General features: G+C 43.2%; 1 protein-coding gene across 4 annotated transcripts in view; it reads left to right on the forward strand.

The window, feature by feature from the left end:
* C3H11orf97 (chromosome 3 C11orf97 homolog) overlaps positions 1–24,257 on the forward strand; it is a 151,798-nt gene that overhangs the window by 80,247 nt on the left and 47,294 nt on the right. The gene's annotated exons all lie outside the window — the stretch shown is intronic.

A 24,257-nucleotide genomic window follows, 5' to 3' on the forward strand; every position in this document is an offset into this window, starting at 1 on the left:
AGTGGTGCGCACCTTTGAATGAATTCGGTGCATCTTATTCCTGCACGTCTCTGCTATGAAATGCAAGTCTTAATGAATTGGGGGCCCAAGTGTCCAAAATGCTCAATACCTTTTAGGTCCATCTTTTAAAAGGGCATTCCAACTTTTAAAACGTATCACCAATTTTTTGGGCAAGTCATACATTTTGGATCAGTAGTAGTCGGAATGCTGAGATACTAACTAAAGGGGTTGTCAGGCCTCGGGTTACGAGTCTGCAGTTGCTCTATGTGGGCGCACTGTGAGGATTCTCTGGTGCCGAGAGCAAGCGGTAATGTGACAGCAAATATGCGATTTGCAGACTTCCGGTCACATTCAGACTTGTCTGGCCTCGCTCTCAATACACTTGCATAAATCAAAACCACACACGTCTAGTCGGGAAGTGACATCATGTATGCAAATCTAATACTTGCGGTCAAACACCCGCTGCTCACGCCACCAGCACTGTGAGGATTCATAACTCTGCAGTCCTATAGAGGACTTGTACCCTAAGGCCGGACAACCCCTTTAAGATGATGAACAGGGAACCCTATCCAAATCCACCAGCATGTCTGAATATGTTTTCTGGAGTATGCCCAGATCATGTGCTACCACTTTTTTAACATCAATGAACATGAGACCTCCCCTTTAATACGATTCTGCGGCACGTAATCCAACATTATTATACAATAGCATAAATAATAGATAGATAATCAAATACATGTCTTACTCTTTGCCTGGATATGACCCAGCATTACAAAAAGCTCAGCACTTACCACAATACGAAACTCTGCACCTTATTACAGTCAGGCAGTGTTTTTTTTTTTTACGCATTTCTAGGAAGTGCTGAAAACTGTATTGTGGCTAAAAGTTTTGCCCAATTTTGGGTTTCACATGTTTTGCTGCTTCCTTTTAGTCAGATGTTTCTATGGTTCCTAAAGAACAATTCTCAGCATTTGATAAGTTTTTACACTTTTATTGATCCATTCACCAAGTTTATGTAAAGACTGAATATTTACAGAGCTGTCCCTTATTACTCCAGACATCTGCCCTCCTCTCTAGCAGCTGGATATCAGCTTTTGGGCCAAATCCTGACTGATGACCACACATTCTTGTATATTCAGTGCTTGGAGTTTAGGATTGTGATCTGGAAAGTTACTGTCCATGATCCCAAAATGTTGACGTTTTGCTCACCGAACCACTTGGTTGTCACTTTTTCCTTGTGACATCATGCTGAAAAAAGCATTGCTCATCACTAAGTTGCCTCTGGGTCGTTAAGAGAAGTCAGTCTTGGAGAATGTTTAGATCCCATTCTTTCTTCATGGCTGTGCTTTTATCTGAAATTGTCAGTGAACCCTCTCCGTGGATGAAAAGCAATCCCACGCACAGATGGTCTCAGGATGCTTTACTGTTGGCATGACATCCGATAAATGGTTGGTTTAGGTGGAAACGTACAAGCTGCAATGTCCTTGCCTGTAAAGCCCTTTTGATGCAGAGCAATAATGACTGTACGTATTTCCTTGGAGGTAACCATGGTTTATAGAAGAAGACAATGATTTTAAGCACCAGATTCCTTTTAAGGCTGGGGTCACACTTGCGAGATCAATGCAAGAAACTCGCGCAAGTCTCAATACCCGACACTGCCGCCGGCACTCAGGACTGGAGCGTGCGGCTGCATGTATGCAGCCACATGCTCTGGTTGCCTGTAATGAGGACTACGCCCCTGTATAGCGTGTGGAATACATGGTGGGTGGTCTATAGCATGAAATGGGAACACATAAGGAAAGCAAAAATGTTGGACAGCGCTTTAGAAAATTTACACGTTATTGAGTAATTGTGCATAATTCACATGGATGTGGTAATTTCAATATTTTTTTTACCCCACTCCAAACCAAGTGGGACCGCCCATTTGTGGGTGGAGCTTTTTTTATAAACCCCTCCCCTTTATAGCAAGAGATAGAATCACATTTTTTACGGGATTGATTCAGAGACATTGAGGCATCCAGTTTCCGGGTCTGATGACAAGTAGGGGTCATACATATATCTGAGTTTATGTAACTTTAAAAGTTTTGCTCGGGGGGCCCAATATTTTCTTCTTTACACCGCTGGCAGCAGACATGTGTAAGCCTGCGTAGATACATGAGAATGTGAAGCTTTATGCACAGACTTTATTGTATGGGAGATTACTAATACTCAGTAATGGACACGACTGCTTATTCAGCTGTTTGCAGGTGATTAGGAGACATTATTCCTGCAGGTTCCTGTATACTCGCCGGTTCAGCCGCTGTACACACAGGATTTACCATGAATAAATAGAGAATAATGATACGACTAAGATCAATATCACTAACTCTGACCAGTGAAATGTCATGATACATAAGGCTTTTAGTCCTTTTTTTTCCCCTGTTGTTTTTTTGCTGCCAGCTTGGCCGGTGCATTCAAGCCTTTGCGTGTTTTTAGCATTACATGGACCAAAGTGACATCAGTGCTGGATTCCATTGATTTGAATTTCAAGGGGTTTTCCACCTTTTGGATACTTTTTTCATTTAATGCATGTATATTTGGGGGATAAAAACAATATTTTTGCAATTGTGTTTAATTAAAATGTTTGCACCGCTTCTGTGTTACACTGTCTATTGTTCGCTGCAGAATGAGTTAACTGAGAATCCGGCAGTGAGCTCCTTCTCATAACTCTTTCTACTTCTGAGTTAGTCTCATCGTTTTCTGACCACAGACCAACATCGAAGTTGAATGTAAAAGGAGTCTAAATGTGAAAGGCAAAGGCTGCAACTTTTTTTAATGAAACCCAACTGCGAAAATAATTGTAGCCCAAAACACATTAAAGGGGTTGTCCAGGCTTGAGGCTTAAGACTCGAGACTCTGTGACTGCAGACTTGTGAATCCTCATAGAGCGCACAGTGCATGTTGTCAGGATTCTCTGATGACGTCATCGGCATTGGACGGTCATGTGACTGCATTATTTTTATATTGCTCCCATGCTGAGGCACTGCAGGGTCAGTTTCATGCACAGCCGGCTTAACCAAGTGCTATGTTTTGGGAGACAACTGAGAGGAAACATGGGAACGACATACAAACTCCATGCAGCTCTTATCAGTTTTGGGTTTTGATATTTTACACTTATTTATTTGGAATGATTTGGATTAAAATAAAACACAAATTGCTGGTAGACCCCAAAGAGCAGGGCAGAAGATGTAACTAGCACACTGACTAGACAGCTGAGGTCCCTCTAAAAAGGATCTGTCGCAAGGATTTTTTTTAAATTGAGAGTTGTGGGCCTTTTTATTTAATGATAATTTTTATAGTCTTCATCAAGGGGGCGTGGCTCACAGGGCAATTATGCAGAGCAGCCTAAAGACACGCCCCAGAGGATCCTATGAGCCACGCCCCTTGGAAAAACCAATAAAATGTGCACTAAATAGAAAGGCCAATATCTTTGGAACCGTATGGGGGATTTAAGAAAAATAAAACAAAAGCAGAATACTCAGAGGAGCAGCGAGAATAAAATAGGAGCAAACATTGGACACTTTTGTCCTGGTGACAGGTTAAATAAACTTCAAAACTTCTGAAGAGGAATATGGTAGCTGTAGCATTATTTTTGTTACTGGTGTGATTTTAAGGGAGTTACAAGAAGGCATTTTCAGGCGCCCATTTACGCCCTGTTTTGTGATATCTTTTATGTTTGGTATGTGATAAGATTATTTGTGTGTAAGTTCTGATGGTAATGTCAGCATTGTATAGCACTATTATTTATGAACATTATATGTCAGTGTTATTGATATAAAGTATATGGCGGCATTATTTAGATAAAATATTTATTACTAGTTTTTACATACAGTATAGAATAACAGTATTTATGTGTACAAGTTTGCGGTTATATATACAGGGTGGAAAATAAGTATTTGATACACTGCCAATTTTGCAAGTCTTCCCACCTACAAAGAATGGAGTGGTCTGTAATTTTTGTTGTAGGTATACTTCACCTGTGAGAGACAGAATCTAAAAATAAAAACCAGAAAATCACACTGTATGATTTCACATAATTAATTAGCATTGTATTGCATGAAATAAGTATTTGATACAATAGAAAAGCAGAACTTAATATTTAGTCCAGAAACCTTTGTTTGCAATTACAGAGGTCAGACGTTTCCTGTAGATCTTGACTAAGTTTGCACACACTGCAGCAGGGATTTTGGCCCACTCCTCCATACAGATCTTCTTTCAGGTTTTGGTGCTGTCGCTGGGCAACATTGAGTTTCAGCTTCCTCCAAAATTTTCTATTGGTTTCAGGTCTGGAGACTGGCTAGGCCACTCCAGGACCTTGAAATGCTTTTTATGGAGCCACTCCTCAGTTGCCCTGGCTGTGTGTTTCGGGTCATTGTCATGCTGGAAGACCCAATCTCGACCCATCTTCAAGGCTCTTACTGAGGGAAGGAGGTTGTTGGCCAAAATCTCGCAATACATGATCCCAGCCATCCTTCCCTCATTATGGTGCAGTCGTCCTGTCCCCTTTTCAGAAAAGCACCCCCAAAGTATGATGTTTCCCCACCATGCTTCACCGATGTGACAGTGTTCTTGGGGTTGTACTCATCCTTCTTCTTCCTCCAAGTACAGCAAGTGTTGCTGATACCAAAAGTTCTATTTTGGTCTCATCTGACCGCATGACCTTCTCCCATGCCTCCTCTGGATCATCCAGATGGTCATTGGCAAACTTCAAACAGGCCTGGACATGTGGTGGGTGAGCAGGAGGATCTTGTGTGCTCTGCGGGATTTGAATCCATGATGGCGTAGTGTGTTACTGATAGTAATGTTTGAGACTGTGGTCCCAGCTCTCTTCAGGTCATTGACGAGGTCCTCCCGGGTACTTCTGGGCTGATTCCTGACCTTTCTCGGATCTTCCTTACCCCACGAGGCGAGATCTTGCATGGAGCCTCCGAACCAGGAAGATTAACCCCTTCCCGACATTTGACGTACTATCCCGTTGAGGTGGGGTGGGCCCGTATGACCGCCGACGGGATAGTACGTCATCACCGATCAGCGGCGCTCACGGGGGGAGCGCGGCCGATCGCGGCCGGGTGTCAGCTGCATATCGCAGCTGACATCCGGCACTATGTGCCAGGAGCGGTCACGGACCGCCCCCGGCACATTAACCCCCGGCACACCGCGATCAAACATGATCGCGGTGTACCGGCGGTATAGGGAAGCATCGCGCAGGGAGGGGGCTCCCTGCGGGCTTCCCTGAGACCCCCGGAGCAACGCGATGTGATCGCGTTGCTCTGAGGGTCTCCTACCTCCCTCCTCACCGCAGGTCCCGGATCCAAGATGGCCGCGGCATCCGGGTCCTGCAGGGAGGGAGGTGGCTTACCGAGTGTCTGCTCAGAGCAGACACTTGGTAAGCCTGCAGCCCTGCACAGCAGATCGCAGATCTGGCAGAGTGCTGTGCACACTGCCAGATCAATGATCTGTGATGTCCCCCCCTGGGACAAAGTAAAAAAGTAAAAAAAAATTCCCCACATGTGTGTAAAAAAAAAATAAAAAAAATATCCTAAATAAAGAAAAAAAATATATATATTATTCCCATAAATACATTTCTTTAGCTAAATAAAATAAAAAAAACAATAAAAGTACACATATTTAGTATCGCCGCGTCCGTAACGACCCAACCTATAAAACTGCCCCACTAGTTAACCCCTGCAGTAAACATCGTAAGAAAAAAAAAAAAAAAACGAGGCAAAAAACAACGCTTTATTATCATACCGCCAAACAAAAAGTGGAATAACACGCGATCAAAAAGACTGATATAAATAACCATGGTACCGCTGAAAACGTCATCTTGTCCCGCAAAAAACGAGCTGCCATACAGCATCATAAGCAAAAAAATAAAAAAGTTATAGTCCTGAGAATAAAGCAATACCAAAATAATTATTTTTTCTATAAAATAGTTTTTATCGTATAAAAGCGCCAAAACATAAAAAAAATGATATAAATGAGATATCGCTGTAATCGTACTGACCCGACGAATAAAACTGCTTTATCAATTTTACCAAACGCGGAACGGTATAAACGCCTCCCCCAAAAGAAATTCATGAATAGCTGGTTTTTGATCACTCTGCCTCACAAAAATCGGAATAAAAAGCGATCAAAAAATGTCACATGTCCGAAAATGTCACCAATAAAAACGTCAACTGGTCCCGCAAAAAACAAGATCTCACATGACTCTGTGGACTCAAATATGGAAAAATTACAGCTCTCAAAATGTGGTAACGCAAAAAATATTTTTTGCAATGAAAAGCGTCTTTCAGTGTGTGACAGCTGCCAATCATAAAAATCCGCTAAATAACCCGCTATAAAAGTAAATCAAACCCCCCTTCATCACCCCCTTAGTTAGGGAAAAATAAAAAAATTAAAAAATGTATTTATTTCCATTTTCCCATTAGGGTTAGGGTTAGGGCTAGAGTTAGGACTAGAGTTAGGGCTAGGGTTAGGGTTAGGGCTAGGGTTAGGGCTAGGGTTAGGGTTAGGGCTAGGGTTGGGGCTAGGGTTAGGGCTAGGGTTAGGGCTAGGGTTGGGGCTAGGGTTAGGGCTATGGTTAGGGTTGGGGCTAGGGTTGGGGCTAGGGTTAGGGCTAGTGTTAGGGCTAGTGTTACGGCTAGTGTTAGGGCTAGTGATAGGGCTAGGGTTATTGCTAGGGTTAGGGTTAGGGTTAGGGCTAGGGTTGGGGCTAGGGTTGGGGCTACAGTTAGGGTTGGGGCTAAAGATAGGGTTAGGGTTTGGATTACATTTACGGTTGGGAATAGGGTTGGGTGTGTCTGGGTTAGAGGAGTGGTTAGGGTTACTGTTGGGATTAGGGTAAGGGGTGTGTTTGGATTAGGGTTTCAGTTATAATTGGGGGGTTTCCACTGTTTAGGCACATCAGGGGCTCTCCAAACGGGACATGGCATCCGATCTGAATTCCAGCCAATTCTGCGTTGAAAAAGGAAAACAGTGCTCCTTCCCTTCAGAGCTCTCCCGTGTGCCCAAACAGGGGTTTACCCCAACATATGGGGTATCAGCGTACTCAGGACAAATTGGACATCATCTTTTGGGGTCCAATTTATCCTGCTACCCTTGGGAAAATACAAAACTGGGGGCCAAAAAATAAGTTTTGTGGGAAAAAAAGGATTTTTTATTTTCACGGCTCTGCGTTGTAAACTGTAGTGAAACACTTGGGGGTTCAAAGTTCTCACAACACATCTAGATAAGTTCCTTGGGGGGTCTAGTTTCCAATATGGGGTCACTTGTGGGGGGTTTGTACTGTTTGGGTACATCAGGGGCTCTGCAAATGCAACGTGACGCCTGCAGACCAATCCATTTAAGTCTGCATTCCAAATGGCGCTCCTTCCCTTCCGAGCTCTGTCATGCGCCCAAACAGTGATTCCCCCCCACATATGGGGTATCAGCGTACTCAAGACAAATTGAACAACAACTTTTGGGGTCCAATTTATCCTGATACCCTTGTGAAAATACAAAACTGGGGGCTAAAAAATCATTTTTGTGAAGAAAAAAAAAAGAATTTTTATTTTCACGGCTCTGCGTTATAAACTGTAGTGAAACACTTGGGGGTTCAAAGTTCTCACAACACATCTAGATAAGTTCCTTGGGGGGTCTAGTTTCCAATATGGGGTCACTCGTGGGGGGTTTGTACTGTTTGGGTACATCAGGGGCTCTGCAAATGCAACGTGACGCCTGCAGACCAATCCATTTAAGTCTGCATTCCAAATGGCGCTCCTTCCCTTCCGAGCTCTGTCATGCGCCCAAACAGTGATTCCCCCCCACATATGGGGTATCAGCGTACTCAGGACAAATTGAACAACAACTTTTGGGGTCCAATTTATCCTGATACCCTTGTGAAAATACAAAACTGGGGGCTAAAAAATCATTTTTGTGAAAAAAAAAAGAAATTTTATTTTCATGGCTCTGCGTTATAAACTGTAGTGAAACACTTGGGGGTTCAAAGTTCTCACAACACATCTAGATAAGTTCCTTGGGGGGTCTAGTTTCCAATATGGGGTCACTTGTGGGGGGTTTGTACTGTTTGGGTACATCAGGGGCTCTGCAAATGCAACGTGACGCCTGCAGACCAATCCATTTAAGTCTGCATTCCAAATGGCGCTCCTTCCCTTCCGAGCTCTGTCATGCGCCCAAACAGTGGTTCCCCCCCACATATGGGGTATCAGCGTACTCAGGACAAATTGGACAACAATGTTTGGGGTCCAATTTATCCTGATACCCTTGTAAAAATACAAAACTGGGGGCTAAAAATCATTTTTGTGAAAAAAAAAAAGAATTTTTATTTTCACGGCTCTGCGTTATAAACTGTAGTGAAACACTTGGGGGTTCAAAGCTATCAAAACACATCTAGATAAGTTCCTTAGGGGGTCTACTTTCCAAAATGGTGTCACTTGTGGGGTTTTTTAATGTTTAGGCACATCAGGGGCTCTCCAAACGCAACATGGCATCCCATCTTAATTCCAGTCAATTTTGCATTGAAAAGTAAAATAGCGCTCCTTCCCTTCCGAGCTCTGCTATGCACCCAAACAGTGGTTTACCCCCACATATGGGGTATCGTCGTACTCAGGACAAATTGCACAACAACTTTTGTGGTCTAATTTCTTCTCTTACCCTTGGGGAAATAAAAAAATGGGGGCGAAAAGATCATTTTTGTGAAAAAATATGATTTTTTATTTTTACGGCTCTGCATTATAAACTTCTGTGAAGCACTTGTTGGGTCAAAGTGCTCAACACACATCTAGATAAGTTCCTTAAGGGGTCTACTTTCCAAAATGGTGTCACTTGTGGGGTGTTTCAATGTTTAGGCACATCAGGGGCTCTCCAAACGCAACATGGCGTCCCATCTCAATTCCAGTCAATTTTGCATTGAAAAGTCAAATGGCGCTCCTTCCCTTCCGAGCTCTGCCCTGCGCCCAAACAATGGTTTACACCCACATATGGGGTATCAGCGTACTCAGGACAAATTGCACAACAATTTTTTGGGGTCCAATTTCTTCTCTTACCCTTGGGAAAATAAAAAATTGGGGGCGAAAAGATCATTTTTGTGAAAAAAATATGATTTTTTATTTTTACGGCTCTGCATTATAAACTTCTGTGAAGCACTTGTTGGGTCAAAGTGCTCACCACACATCTAGATAAGATCCTTAGGGGGTCTACTTTCCAAAATGGTGTCACCTGTGGGGGGTTTCAATGTTTAGGCACATCAGGGGCTCTCCAAATGCAACATGGCGTCCCATCTCAATTCCAGTCAATTTTGCATTGAAAAGTCAAATGGCGCTCCTTTCCTTCCGAGCTCTGCCATGCGCCCAAACAGTGGTTTACCCCCACATTTGGGGTATCAGCGTACTCAGGACAAATTGTACAACAAATTTTGGGGTCTATTTTCTCCTGTTACCCTTGGTAAAATAAAACAAATTGGAGCTGAAATAAATTTTGTGTGAAAAAAAGTTAAATGTTTATTTTTATTTAAACATTCCAAAAATTCCTGTGAAACACCTGAAGGGTTAATAAACTTCTTGAAAGTGGTTTTGAGTACCTTGAGGGGTGCAGTTTTTAGAATGGTGTCACACTTGGGTATTTTCTATCATATAGACCCCTCAAAATGACTTCAAATGAGATGTGGTCCCTAAAAAAAAATGGTGTTGTAAAAATGAGAAATTGCTGGTCAACTTTTAACCCTTATAACTCCGTCACAAAAAACAAATTTTGGTTCCAAAATTGTGCTGATGTAAAGTAGACATGTGGGAAATGTTACTTATTAAGTATTTTGCGTGACATATATCTGTGATTTAAGGGCATAAAAATTCAAAGTTGGAAAATTGCGAAATTTTCAAAATTTTCGCCAAATATTCGTTTTTTTCACAAATAAATGCAAGTTATATCGAAGAAATTTTACCACTATCATGAAGTACAATATGTCTCGAGAAAACAATGTCAGAATCGCCAAGATCCGTTGAAGCGTTCCAGAGTTATAACCTCATAAAGGGACAGTGGTCAGAATTGTAAAAATTGGCCCGGTCATTAACGTGCAAACCACCCTTGGGGGTGAAGGGGTTAACAGTCATCTTGTGTTTCTTCCATTTTCTAATAATTGTGCCAACAGTTGTCACCTTCTCACCAAGCTGCTTGCCTATTGTCCCGTAGCCGATCCCAGCCTTGTGCAGGTCTACAATTTTGCTCCTGGTGTCCACAGACAGCTATTTGGTTTTGGCCTTGGTGGAGAGGGAGTGTGATTGAGTGTGTAGACAGGTGTCTTTTATACAGGTAACAAGTTCAAACAGGTAATGGGTGCAGAGTAGGAGGGCTTAAAGAAAAACTAACAGGTCCTTGAGAACCATAATTCTTGCTGGTTGGTGGGTGATCAAATACTTATACTAAAAGTGTACCTACGATAAAAATTACAGACCTCTCCATTCTTTGTAGGTAAGAAAACTTGCAAATGCTAATTTTCCCCACTGTGTGTGTGTATATATATATATATATATATATATATATATATATATATATATATATATATATATATATATATACTGTATATACACACAGTATATGGAGGCATTACTTATATAGTATTGGGTGGTGTTTTTGAAATACCATAGAGAATGGCATTAATTATGTGTTCAGTATTCAAGTGTTGTTTATATACACAGTATAGGGTGGAAATAGTTATATATACATTATTAGGTGGCCTTTTTACAATACAGGACAAATTGCAATTATTTATGTATTCAGTATTGCAGTGTTGTTTAGATTTAATATATATACAGTACAGACCAAAAGTTTGGACACACCTTCTCATTTAAAGGTTTTTCTGTATTTTCATGACTATGAAAATTGTACATTCACACTGAAGGCATCAAAACTATGAATTAACACATGTGGAATTATATACTTAACAAAAAAGTGTGAAACAACTGAAATTATGTCTTATATTCTAGGTTCTTCAAAGTAGCCACCTTTTGCTTTGATGTCTGCTTTGCACGCTCTTGGCATTCTCCTGATGAGCTCCAAGAGGTAGTCACCGGGAATGGTCTTCCAACAATCTTGAAGGAGTTCCCAGAGATGCTTAGCACTTGTTGGCCCTTTTGCCTTCACTCTGCGGTCCAGCTCACCCCAAACCATCTAGATTGGGTTCAGGTCTGGTGACTGTGGAGATCAGGTCATCTGGCGTAGCACCCCATCACTCTCCTTCTTGGCCAAATAGCCCTTACACAGTCTGGAGGTGTGTTTGGGGTCATTGTCCTGTTGAAAAATAAATGATGGTCCAACTAAACGCAAACCGGATGGAATAGCATGCCGCTGCAAGATGCTATGGTAACCATGCTGGTTCAGTATGCCTTCAATTTTGAATAAATCCCCAACAGTGTCACCAGCAAAGCACCCCCACACCATCACACCTCCTCCTCCATGCTTCACAGTGGGAACCAGGCACGTAGAGTCCATCCGTTCACCTTTTCTGCATCGCACAAAGACACGGTGGTTGGAACCAAAGATCTCAAATTTGGACTCATCAGACCAAAGCACAGATTTCCACTGGTCTAATGTCCATTCCTTGTGTTCTTTAGCCCAAACAAGTCCCTTCTGCTTGTTGCCTGTCCTTAGCAGTGGTTTCCTAGCAGCTATTTTACCATGAAGGCCTGCTGCACAAAGTCTCCTCTTAACAGTTGTTGTAGAGATGTGTCTGCTGCTAGAACTCTGTGTGGTATTGACCTGGTCTCTAATCTGAGCTGCTGTTAACCTGCGATTTCTGAGGCTGGTGATTCGGATAAACTTATCCTCAGAAGCAGAGGTGACTCTTGGTCTTCCTTTCCTGGGGCGGTCTTCATGTGAGCCAGTTTCTTTGTAGCGCTTGATGGTTTTTGCCACTGCACTTGGGGACACTTTCGAAGTTTTCCCAATTTTTCAGACTGACTGACCTTCATTTCTTAAAGTAATGATGGCCACAGATTTTTCTTTACTTAGCTGCTTTTTTCTTGCCATAATACAAATTCTAACAGTCTATTCAGTAGGACTATCAGCTGTGTATCCACCAGACTTCTGCTCAACACAACTGATGGTCCCAACTCCTTTTATAAGGCAAGAAATCCCACTTATTAAACCTGACAGGGCACACCTGTGAAGTGAAAACCATTCCCGGTGACTACCTCTTGAAGCTAATCAAGAGAATGTAAAGAGTGTGCAAAGCAGTCATCAAAGCAAAAGGTGGCTACTTTGAAGAACCTAGAATATAAGACATAATTTCAGTTGTTTCACACTTTTTTGTTAAGTATATAATTCCACATGTGTTAATTCATAGTTTTGATGCCTTCAGTGTGAATGTACAATTTTTATAGTCATGAAAATACAGAAAAATCTTTAAATGAGAAGGTGTGTCCAAACTGTTGCTCTGTACTGTATATATATATACCGTATTTTTCCGACTATAAGACGCACTTTTTTTCCTCCAAATTTGGGAGGAAAGTGTGGGTGCGTCTTATAGTACGGATATAGCATGTGGGGAGGGGGGCAGCAGCGAGTGGGATCGCAATGATATCCCACTTCAGGATGTCCCCGCTGCCGGAATCAGCTGCTGGGGAAACCACATGGCCCCGCTGATTAAGTGCAGTGAATATTCATTAGCGGCTCCCCGCCCACCGATCAGCTGAGCGGTGAGCGGGGAGCAGCAAATGAATACTGCACTTAAGCAGCGACACACAGTTTCCCCAGCACTGATTCTGGGGAGAATCTGTGTGTCCGGGGGAGGAGGCAGCAGCAGCAGGGGCCAGGAGATCGCTGCATACCTGCCTGTGCTGGACGCTGAGCTGTCTGTGGTGCACAAGGAGGACCTGTGTGATGTCAGAAGTGGGCGGGCTGGATCATCACATGGCAGCTCAGAGCCCTCCCTCTTCTGAGATCATCATAGGTCATTCAGACTCCCACCTAGAATCTGCAGCTTCCTCTTATGTCCTGCGCTGTGGAAAGGCAACAAGAGAGAGGGCTCTGTGTGTGCAGCCATGGGATGCTCCAGCTTTTACCTCACCACAGGCTGGCTCCCACAATTAAGAGGTTAGTCTTTACAAAACACAATAAAGCACTCTGCCACTCCTTTGGTGAACTATAACTCCCAGCATGTCATAGGATCTGCAGGACATGCTGGGAGTTATAGTTCTCCCATGGGATTTTAAAGCAGCACTCCAGTGTTATTTTGCAGTGCTGGAGTGGTGCTTTCACTATAAGCCCTGTGCCCCCATTCTTATACTCACCCTCCAGCATCTTCATATAGTACTTTACAGACACCACACTGGTCCCGCAGCTTCCAACATAATAACATACTATTATATATAATAACACCACATATAATAGTATGTTATTTATGTTATTAAATATTTTGCCACATTTTTTTTGCTTCAAATATTTTTTTCCCTATCTTCCACCTCTAAAACCTGGGTGCGCCTTATAGTCCGGTGCGTCCTATAGTCCGAAAAATACGGTATATATATATATACTAGCTGTACTACCCGGCTTCGCCCGGGGTAATAACTGCTGTTAGCAAAATAGAATGTGTTAACAAAAATTTATTCTGCACAAAAAAACCACAAAACAAATACCGGATATACTCGAGTATAAGCCGACCCGAGTATAAGCCGACCCCCCTAATTTTGCCACAAAAAACTGGGAAAACTTATTGACTCGAGTATAAGCCTAGGGTGGAAAATGCAGCAGCTACCGGTGAATTTCAAAATTAAAAATAGATGCTCCATACCGTTCATTATGGCCCCATAGATGCTCGACATAAAGCTGTGCCACATATAATGCTCTGCACCGTTCATTATGGCCCCATAGATGCTCCACATAAAGCTGTGCCACATATAATGCTCTGCACAGTTCATTATGGCCCCATAGATGCTCCATAGAAAGCTGTGCCATATACAATGCTCTGCACCTTTGATTATGGCCCCATAGATAGCTGTGCTATATATTACCTCTGCACCTTTGATTATGGCCCCATAGATAGCTGTGCCATATATAATGCTCTGCACCTTTGATTATGGCCCCATAGAAAGCTGTGCCATATACAGTGCTCTGCACCTTTGATTATGGCCCCATAGATAGCTGTGCCATATATAATGCTCTGCACCTTTGATTATGGCCCCATAGATAGCTGTGCCATATATAATGCTCTGCACCTTTGATTATGGCCCCATAGATAGCTGTGCCATATATAATGCTCTGCACCTTTGATTATGGCCCCATAGATAGCTGTGCCATATATAATGCTCTGCACCTTTGATTATGGCCCCATAGATAGCTGTGCCATATATAATGCTCTGCACCTTTGATTATGGCCCCATAGAAAGCTGTGCCATATACAGTGCTCTGCACCTTTGATTATGGCCCCATAGAAAGCTGTGCCATATACAATGCTCTGCACCTTTGATTATGGCCCCATAGATAGCTGTGCTATATATTACCTCTGCACCTTTGATTATGGCCCCATAGATAGCTGTGCCATATATAATGCTCTGCACCTTTGATTATGGCCCCATAGATAGCTGTGCCATATATAATGCTCTGCACCTTTGATTATGGCCCCATAGAAAGCTGTGCCATATACAGTGCTCTGCACCTTTGATTATGGCCCCATAGATAGCTGTGCCATATATAATGCTCTGCACCTTTGATTATGGCCCCATAGATAGCTGTGCCATATATAATGCTCTGCACCTTTGATTATGGCCCCATAGATAGCTGTGCCATATATAATGCTCTGCACCTTTGACCTTTGATTATGGCCCCGCCATAGATGCTCCACATAAAGCTGTGCCTTATATATAGTGCTCTGCACCGTTGCCCCATAGATGGTCCACATAAAGCTGTGCCTTATATATAGTGCTCTGCACCGTTGCCCCATAGATGCTCCACATAAAGCTGTGCCTTATATATAATGCTCTGCACCGTTGCCCCATAGATACTCCACATAAATCTGTGCCATTGCTGCTGCTGCTGCAATAAAAAAACCAAAACACATACTCACCTCTCTTGCTTGCAGTTCCTCAGCGTCCCGTCCCGGCGTCTCTCCGCACTGACTGATCAGGCAGAGGGCGCCGCGCACACTATATGCGTCATCGCGCCCTCTGACCTGCACAGTCAGAACAAGAGGACGCGAAGACAGAGCGGCGCCCAGCGTGTGGAACGAGGACAGGTAAATATGTAATACTTACCTGCTCCCGGCGTCCCGCTCCTTCCCCCGGACAGCTGGTCTCCGGTGCCGCAGCCTCTTCCTCTGTCAGCGGTCACCGGCACCGCTGATTAGAGAAATGAATTATGCGGCTCCACCCCTATGGGAGGTGGAGCAGCCTATTCATTTCTCTAATGAGCGGTCCCATGTGACCGCTGAACGGGGGAAGAGCTGCGGCACCGAAGACCGTGGGACGGGCAGGGGGAGCGCCAGGAGCCCCGGAAGCAGGTAAGTATGCCTCAGCGCCCTCTCCCCCTCACCCGCCGACCGTGACTCGAGTATAAGCCGAGGGGGCACTTTCAGCCCAAAAATTTGGGCTGAAAATCTCGGCTTATACTCGAGTATATACGGTAGATAGAAATGTAATTATTAAAAGGCAAAAACTAAGCTAATAGAAGCATTTTACAACATATATTTCAACACCAGAGATATTCCACACAGATTTAACTAAATTGGCCAAGTAATGTGAAGTAATCTTCTACTACTTATTCGAGAGCCTTTTGATAAACGACATTCTTAGTTTTTCCTTCAGGTGCAAAGACAAACAGATTTTTGGCTGTTCCAACTCTTGAACAGGCCACATAAAGTTGACCATGAGAAAAGCATGGAGATTGTAAATCTAAGCTAGCTGAAGAGCCCGGCGTTGCCTGGGCATAGTAAATATCTGTGGTTAGTTATAGCACCTCACTTCTCTTATTTTCCCATCACGCCTCTCATTTTCCCCATCACATCTTTCATTTTCCCCCTCACATCTCTCATTTTCTCCCTCACACCTCTCATTTTCCCCCTCACACCTCTCATTTTCCCCCTCACTCCTCTCATTCCCCCCTAACACTTGTCATTTCGATCTCCACATCTGTCATTTTCCGATCACTCCACTATTTTCCCTCACTCCTCTCATTTTGCACTCACACCTTTTCATTTTCACCTCACACCTCTCATTTTCACCTCAGTATATACATGTTTGTCATCTCCCTTATATATAGTATACACCTGTATGTCATCTCCTGTATACAGTATATACCTGTATGTCATCTCCTCCTATATATAGTATATACCTGTATGTAATCTCCTCCTGTATATAGTATATACCTGTGTGTCATCTCACCTATATATAGTATATATCTGTGTGTCATCTCCTCCTGTATATAGTATATACCTGTATGTCATCTCCTCCTATACATAGCATATACCTGTATGTCATCTCCTCCTGTATATACTATATACCTGTAGGTAATCTGCTCCTGTATATAGTATATACCTGTATGTCATCTCCTGCTGTATGTAGTATGTACCTGTATGTCATCTCCTCCTCTATATAGTATATACCTGTGTGTCATCTCTCCTGTATTTAGTATATATCTGTGTGTCATCTCCTCCTGCATATAGTATATACCTGTGTGTCATCTCCCCTGTAAATAGTATATACCTGTGTGTCATCTCCTCCTGTATATAGTATATATCTGTGTGTCATCTCCTCCTGTATTAGACCTCGTTCACACGTTATTTGGTCAGTATTTTTACCTCAGTATTTGTAAGCTAAATTGGCAGCCTGATAAATCCCCAGCTAACAGTAAGCCCACCCCCTGGCAGTATATATTAGCTCACACATACACATAATAGACAGGTCATGTGACTGACAGCTGCCGGATTCCTATATGGTACATTAGTTGCTCTTGTAGTTTGTCAGCTTATTAATCAGATTTTTATTTTTGAAGGATAATACCAGACTTGTGTGTGTTTTAGGGCAAGTTTCGTGTGTCAAGTTGTGTGTGTTGAGTTGCGTGTGGCGACATGCATGTAGCGACTTTTGTGAGATGAGTTTTGTGTGGCGACATGCGTGTAGCAATTTTTTGTGTGTCGAGTTGCATGTGACAGGTTAGTGTAGCAAGTTGTGTGCAGCAAGTTTTGCGCATGGCGAGTTTTGCGCGTGGCGAGATTTATGTGTGGTGCCTTTTGAGTATGTGCAAGTTTTGTGTGAGGCAACTTTTGCATGTGTTGCAACTTTTGAGCATGTGGCAATTTTTCCGCGTGTGCAAGTTTTGCGTGTGGCGAGTTTTCCATGAGGTGAGTTTTGCACGTGTGGCGAGTTTTGCATGTGGAGAGTTTTGCGCGTGGCGAGTTTTGAGCGGCGACTTTTGTGTGTCAACTTTTATGTGGCGAGGTTGGTGTATGTGTGGTGAAATGTGCGCTGAGGGTGGTATATGTGTTCGAGCACGTGGTAGTGTGTGGCGCATTTTGTGTGTGTGTTCATATCCCCGTGGTGGTGTGGTGATTATCCCATGTCGGGGCCCCACCTTAGCAACTGTACAGTATATACTCTTTGGCGCCATCGCTCTCATTCTTTAAGTCCCCCTTATACAGGCAAAAAAACGGAGCAAGAACATCCACAGCAACATGTTTTTAAAATTAAAAAAGTATAACGTTTATTCAATAATTACAACATAGTAACATCAATATTACAACTGTAATGAGTGCTAAATGCACTCTGCAGACACAGAGAGGCAACAATAGAGGGGAAATGATGATAGCCACACACAGGGGGGGGAAAGCACATGCAGTTGTGCCCTTTCACCCCCATGAAGCACTGGGACGCTCAGCTCACAATAACAATCACCTATAGGGTCCTTCCGGTATCCCCTTATGAACATAACACAGAGTTATGGAGCACAAGTGTGCGCCATACTCAATAAAGCTTACCCATTGTAGTTGCTTCAACCGGGTTCCCCCTCCTGGTGTGGCACCCCTGGACGCGCGTTTCGCGTATTCGCTTTATCAACAGGGTAACTCTGTAGCCATTCTCGTGTGTTTTAATACTAAAACAACCGGAAGTAAAAGCCGGCAAACCGGCGCATGCGCAGTGACACCCAGAGCGCGTCTCCGCCTAGACCGTCACAGCAGGGCGGGCGTAAGGGGGAAAAACCTCCCATAGACGTCATATGACGCGCGCCCTGCTTCTGGAGACGGGCCGAGCAGAGAACACGCCTCCCGAGCGGCAACGGACATGCGCACGCCAGGCAACCATTTTTATGAAGACCAGAGTATCGGCCACATCTACGAAGATCAAGGGGCGGCATGTTCACACCCACCATGTTAAAAGACCATAATGGTGAGTAAACAGTGACACTAAGATCAAAGACCCTTATGTGCAAAGAGAATAGTCTGTGCAACAGGCATAGTTAGTGCAATTACATTGTGGGCCAATATAGGCCCCATATCAGTGTATAAAGTGACACGTGCATACAATAATACAGCAATACAAAAATATAAAGATGCAAAACACCTATGTGCAAATAATATTATTAAAATAATAAAATCTTCATTATGTGTTATAATTAGAGTTCCACTTCCTTCATTCCTCCTTCCTCAGAGTGTGATGTGATGTAATTACATGGAGGTGAGAGATATTAAGCAGCCCAGATGCCGACTGTAGTCATGGATATATAGAAATTAACTAAAATAAGAACAAACACAAGAAAATGTTAATACTAAACAGAAAATTAAAAACAAAACGGTGAATTGACTCGAACATGGAGAGACCCAAAATTGGTCACATATATCCAAATATTCATTTTCAATTTTTGATTATAAATTTTAAATTTTAAAAGTCCTCCACCACACAGGCGCAACGAGGTCAGAGGTGGTGCCCCATTTAGGAGCCGAAAAATATATCTCAGAGAAAGGGGGCGAAGCTTAATTTCTCATTCAGCCCCTTTGGGGCCATAGTATCAAGGGTGACAATCCACCTACACTCGCGTTGTGCAAGTGTTTTGGCGGTATTGCCACCCCTGATCCCTCCATGGATCCTCTCTATGCCCCTTATTTCCAAACCTCGGGGGTCACAACCATGACATTTATGAAAGTGTCTGGGTAGGGTTTTCAGGCCTGCCACATCCACTGCCTTTTTCGCGGCTATGATATCACGTACATGTTCGCGTGCCCGAATCCTTAATTCCCTAGATGTGAGACCCACATAGATTAGGGAGCAGGGACAGGTTGCATAATAGATAACACCAGCAGTACTACACGAGATAAATTCTCTTATTTTGAATTCCCTGCTCCCATCTGAGGTCTTGAAGGTACCACATCTAAGGATATTCGGACACGCGACACATGATCCGCATGGATAACAGCCCTGTCTTGGGCTGCCCACATCCAAGAAACTTCTATTCCTGTTTTTTACTACATAGTGGCTCCTCACCAAGTTGTCTTTGAGGTTCCTACCTCTCCGTTGTGTCATGAGTGGAAATTTAGTTAAGTGTGAGGCCAATATTGCATCGGTCTGTAACACAGACCAATGCCTGTTTAATATTTCTCGGATGCGGTTCCACTGGCAGTTGGATGTCGATATAAATCTGACCCCAGACCCATCATCAGATTTTGGCTTCTTTCCCTGTGCTAGTAAGTCCTCCCTCCTTGTGGATTTAGCCCTTCCATACCCTGCCCTGATGCTACGGCGGCTATACCCCCTAGCTTGGAAACGCACCGATAGAATGGTGGACTGCCTCTCAAAGCGGGCCTCTGTAGAGCATACCCATCTGTTCCTCAAAAATTGCCCAACTGGGATGGCCTTAATGGTAGAATAATTGTGTGCCGAGGATGCATGCAACAATGAGTTAACGGATGTTTCCTTCCGATATAAGTCCGTCTCAATGGATCCATCCTCGGCAACACATAAAGAAATATCCAAAAAATCAATGGTGGTTTTATGCCAAGAGTATGTGAATTTCAAATTAAAATTATTGTGGTTTAGTTCCAGCATAAAATTGGAAAGGCTGGCCTCGCTACCGTTCCAAATCATTAGAACATCATCAATGTAGCGAAACCAGCCCACCACCGGGTCGGCGGCGTGCGCCCCGTCACCCTGAAAGATGAACCTCTCCCAGAACCCCAAAAAGAGGTTTGCATATGACGGGGCACACGCCGCGCCCATGGCTGTGCCTTGTAACTGTAAATAAAACCTATCTTTGAAAACAAAATAATTGTGAGTTAAAATAAACTCAAGTAACTCCAAAACAAATTCAACTAAATGGCCATCCCAGTTGGCAGCTTCAAGGAAGAAACGGGCGGCCCTTAATCCATCTACATGTCTGATGGATGTGTATAATGATTCTATGTCAATAGTGACAAGGATCATACCCGCCTCGAGAGACAGTCCATCCACTCTTCTTAGTACATCCGTAGTGTCTCTGACATAGGAGGGAAGTGTCTCGACTAATGGTTTCAAGTAGAAATCTACGAATTTGCAAATATTGTCGGACAGCCCCCCTATGCCAGAGACAATCGGCCGTCCAGGCGGGTTCACAGCGTCCTTGTGCACCTTGGGCAGGGCATAGAAGGTAGCGACTCTAGGGAACTTAGGCATAAGTCCCTCGAGTACCTTCCTGGGTACAGCACCCGGTCCGTCTGCCAAATCCAGGATACGCGCTAATTTGTTAGTAAAGATCTGAGTGGGATCTTGGGGCAGCATACGGTACGTGTCCTTATTCCTCAGCTGCCGCATAACCTCCCTTTCATACTTCTCAATTGGCCAAATCACCACATTCCCCCCCTTGTCAGCTGGTTTTATAACCACAGAATCAAGTTCCTGCAACTCTCTCAAGGCTTTCCTCTGATCCACTGTTAAGTTATCATTATAAAGCCCCCTTGATAGCTTAGTCAAATCTTCAGTAACCAGTCTACAAAATATGTCTACTTGGGGACATAGAGACAAGGGGGGGAATGTGGTTGACCTAGGCACAAGTGTAGAAGGGAATTTACCTAAGGAATCTGGTTGCTGCTCCTTAAGAAGATCCTCTAATGCTGACAAGGCGTCAGCCTCCACCTCATTCAACGAGATGTCACCGAGATTCTTTTGACCATGCAGTTTTTTGAGGAGTAATTTGCGACAAAATAAGTGGGTATCTTTCACAACTGTAAAAAAATCAAATTGGTTAGATGGAACAAAATTAAGACCCAATTTCAAAACTTCAGTTTGCGTTTTAGATAAGGGATAAGAAGATAAATTGATCACCTCAAGACCTGTGTTCTTAGTCTTCCGTTCATAGGATGGGGGAGGGGTAAATTTTCTTCTCTTCCCATTATATTTAGCCTTGGCTGCTCTACTCGGCTGTGTTTTCCGCTCCCTCCCTCCACCCGATGTATTCGATCGGTCGGAGGCTACACTTGCTTCATCCACAGATGTTGCGGATGAAATGGATCCTGATCTTTGTTGCAATGCGGGGCGAGTTTTGTTTTTACCCATCCTCCAACGATACACTCGGTTGTCCCGATAGTCTGCATTATCCCTTTGTAATTTTTTGGTTTTGATCCCACTGATCTCTTGCTCCCATTTCTTAAAATCATTGTCCAAATCATTATTTAATTTATCTAATGCCTCCGTAGTTAGGTCATCTTTTATAATTTTTTGGATGTTATCAATTTCTTTCTCCAATTCAGCTAACTTTTTTGTGTCCAATTTCATGAGCAATTCAATAAACCCCCTGGAGCATTTCGAGGCCACCTCCTCCCACTCAGATTGTTCACATCTGGCTGCTGTTAATTTGCCTCCAACACTTTTCCTTTCATTTTTTCCCCATTATGTAGATAGGGGCAAAATTGTTTGGTGAATTGGAAAGCGCGGGGTTAAAATTTCACCTCACAACATAGCTTTGACGCTCTCGGGGTCCAGACGTGTGACTGTGCAAAATTTTGTGGCTGTAGCTGCGACGGTTCAGATGCCAATCCCGGGCATACATACACACATACACACATACATACACACATTCAGCTTTATATATTAGATATATATATATATATACACACACCAAAAAGTGTATATACCACTGTGTGTAATAAGATATATGCAATCATTAAACATATGACATATAAACTCTATTACTGCCAAATAGAATATGCTCATAAAGTGAGACACTTAGTGCACAAATTAGGCAAATTATAAAAGAAAAGTTACACCTTGTTGTGGCTGGTGGGTGCACAATATACTTTGATATATATATATATATTGCAGTCACAGCAGCTTGCACCTGAGATCTTGAAACATACATACATACAGTACATACACACACTGCTCAAAAAAATAAAGGGAACACTAAAATCCCACATCCTAGATATCAATGAATGAAATATTCCAGTTGCAAATCTTTATTCATTACATCGTGGAATGCGTTGAAAACAATATAACATAAAATGATCAATGTAAATCAAAATTAATATCCTATGGATGTGTGGATTTGGAATGATGCTCAAAATAAAAGTGAAAAATCAAATTACAGACTGATCCAACGTCAGTGGAAATGACTCATGACAAGGAAATGATGCTCAGTAGTGTGTGTGGCCTCCACGTGCCTGTATGATCTCCCTACAACGCCTGGGCATGCTCCTGATGAGGCAGCGGATGGTCTCCTGAGGGATCTTCTCCCAAACCTAGACTAAAGCTTCCACCAACTCCTGGACAGTCTGTGGTGCAACATAGCATTGGTGGATGGGATGGAACAAGACATGATGTCCCAGATGTGTTCGATTGGATTCTGGTCTTGTGAACGGACGGGCCAGTCCATAGCTTCAATGCCTTCATTATGCAGGAACTGCTGACACACTCCAGCCACATGAGGTCTGGCATTGTCCTGCATTAGGAGGGACCCAGGGCCAACCACACCTGCATATGGTCTCACAAGGGGTCTGAGGATCTCATCTAGGTACCTAATGGCAGTCAGGCTACCTCTGGCGAGCACATGGAGGGCTGTGTGGCCCTCCAATGAAATGCCACCCCACACCATTACTGACCCACTGCCAAACCGGTCATACTGAAGGATGTTGCGGGCAACTGATCACTCTCCACGGCATCTCCAGACTCTGTCACATCTGTCACATGTGTTTAGTGTGAACCTGCTCTCATCCATGAACTGCACAGGGCGCCAATGTCTAATCTGCCAATCTTGATGTTCTCTGGCAAATGTCACCCTGCACGGTGTTGGACTGTAAGCTCAACACCTACTTGTGGACATCGGGCCCTCATACTATTCTCATGGATTCTGTTTCTGACAGTTTGAGCAGACACATGGATGTTAGTGGCCTGCTGGAGGTCATTTTGCAAGGCTCTGGCACTGTTCGCCCTGTTCATCCTTGCAGAAAGGAGGAGATAGCGGTCCCGATGCTGGGTTGTTGCCTCTTATGGGGCCCCTTCTACTTCTGGTGTACTGTACTGTCTCCTGGTATCTGTTCCATTCTTTGGATACTCTGCTGACAGGCACAGCAAACCTTCTAGCCAGAGCTCACATTGATGTGCCATCCTGGATGAGCTGCACTAACTGAGCAGCTTCTGTGGGTTGTACCATAGACACCGTAGACACCACCTCATGCAACTGCACAGTACCTTTAAAGAGGAGAGCAATGACAAAGTGACCAAAACAACAGCCAGAAAGGATGAGAACAGAGAAATGGTCTGTGGTCACCCCCTGCAGAACCACTCCTTTATAGGGGTTGTCTTGCTAATTTCCTATCATTTTTACAGCAGTAGAAATGGATTCACAATCAGTGTTGCTTCATAACTGGACAGGTTGATTTCACGGAAGTGTGATTGACTTAGAGTTATATTGTGTTGTTTAAGTGCTCCCTTTACTTTTTTGAGCAGTGTGTGTGTGTATATATCTCTATCTATCTATCTATCTATCTATCTATCTATCTATCTATCTATCTATCTATCTATCTATCTATCTATCTTTACGCACACACAGTATGTGGTGGCATTATTTAGATATAAAGATATAAATATAGGCAATCTATTGTGTTTTAAAAATACCAGCTAATACTTTATGTTTTCAGTATTGCAGTATTATTTATGTGTACAATATTTGGTATATTTATTTTGAAAAATGTCAAATGTCTACATTTTCTGCCACCGTTATGTGTTCAATATTCCCTATATATTTAAAAGAAAGAATGGCACAAAGTGTGC

Source organism: Ranitomeya variabilis, chromosome 3, assembly GCF_051348905.1.
Source record: "Ranitomeya variabilis isolate aRanVar5 chromosome 3, aRanVar5.hap1, whole genome shotgun sequence".
NCBI lineage: Eukaryota > Metazoa > Chordata > Amphibia > Anura > Dendrobatidae > Ranitomeya > Ranitomeya variabilis.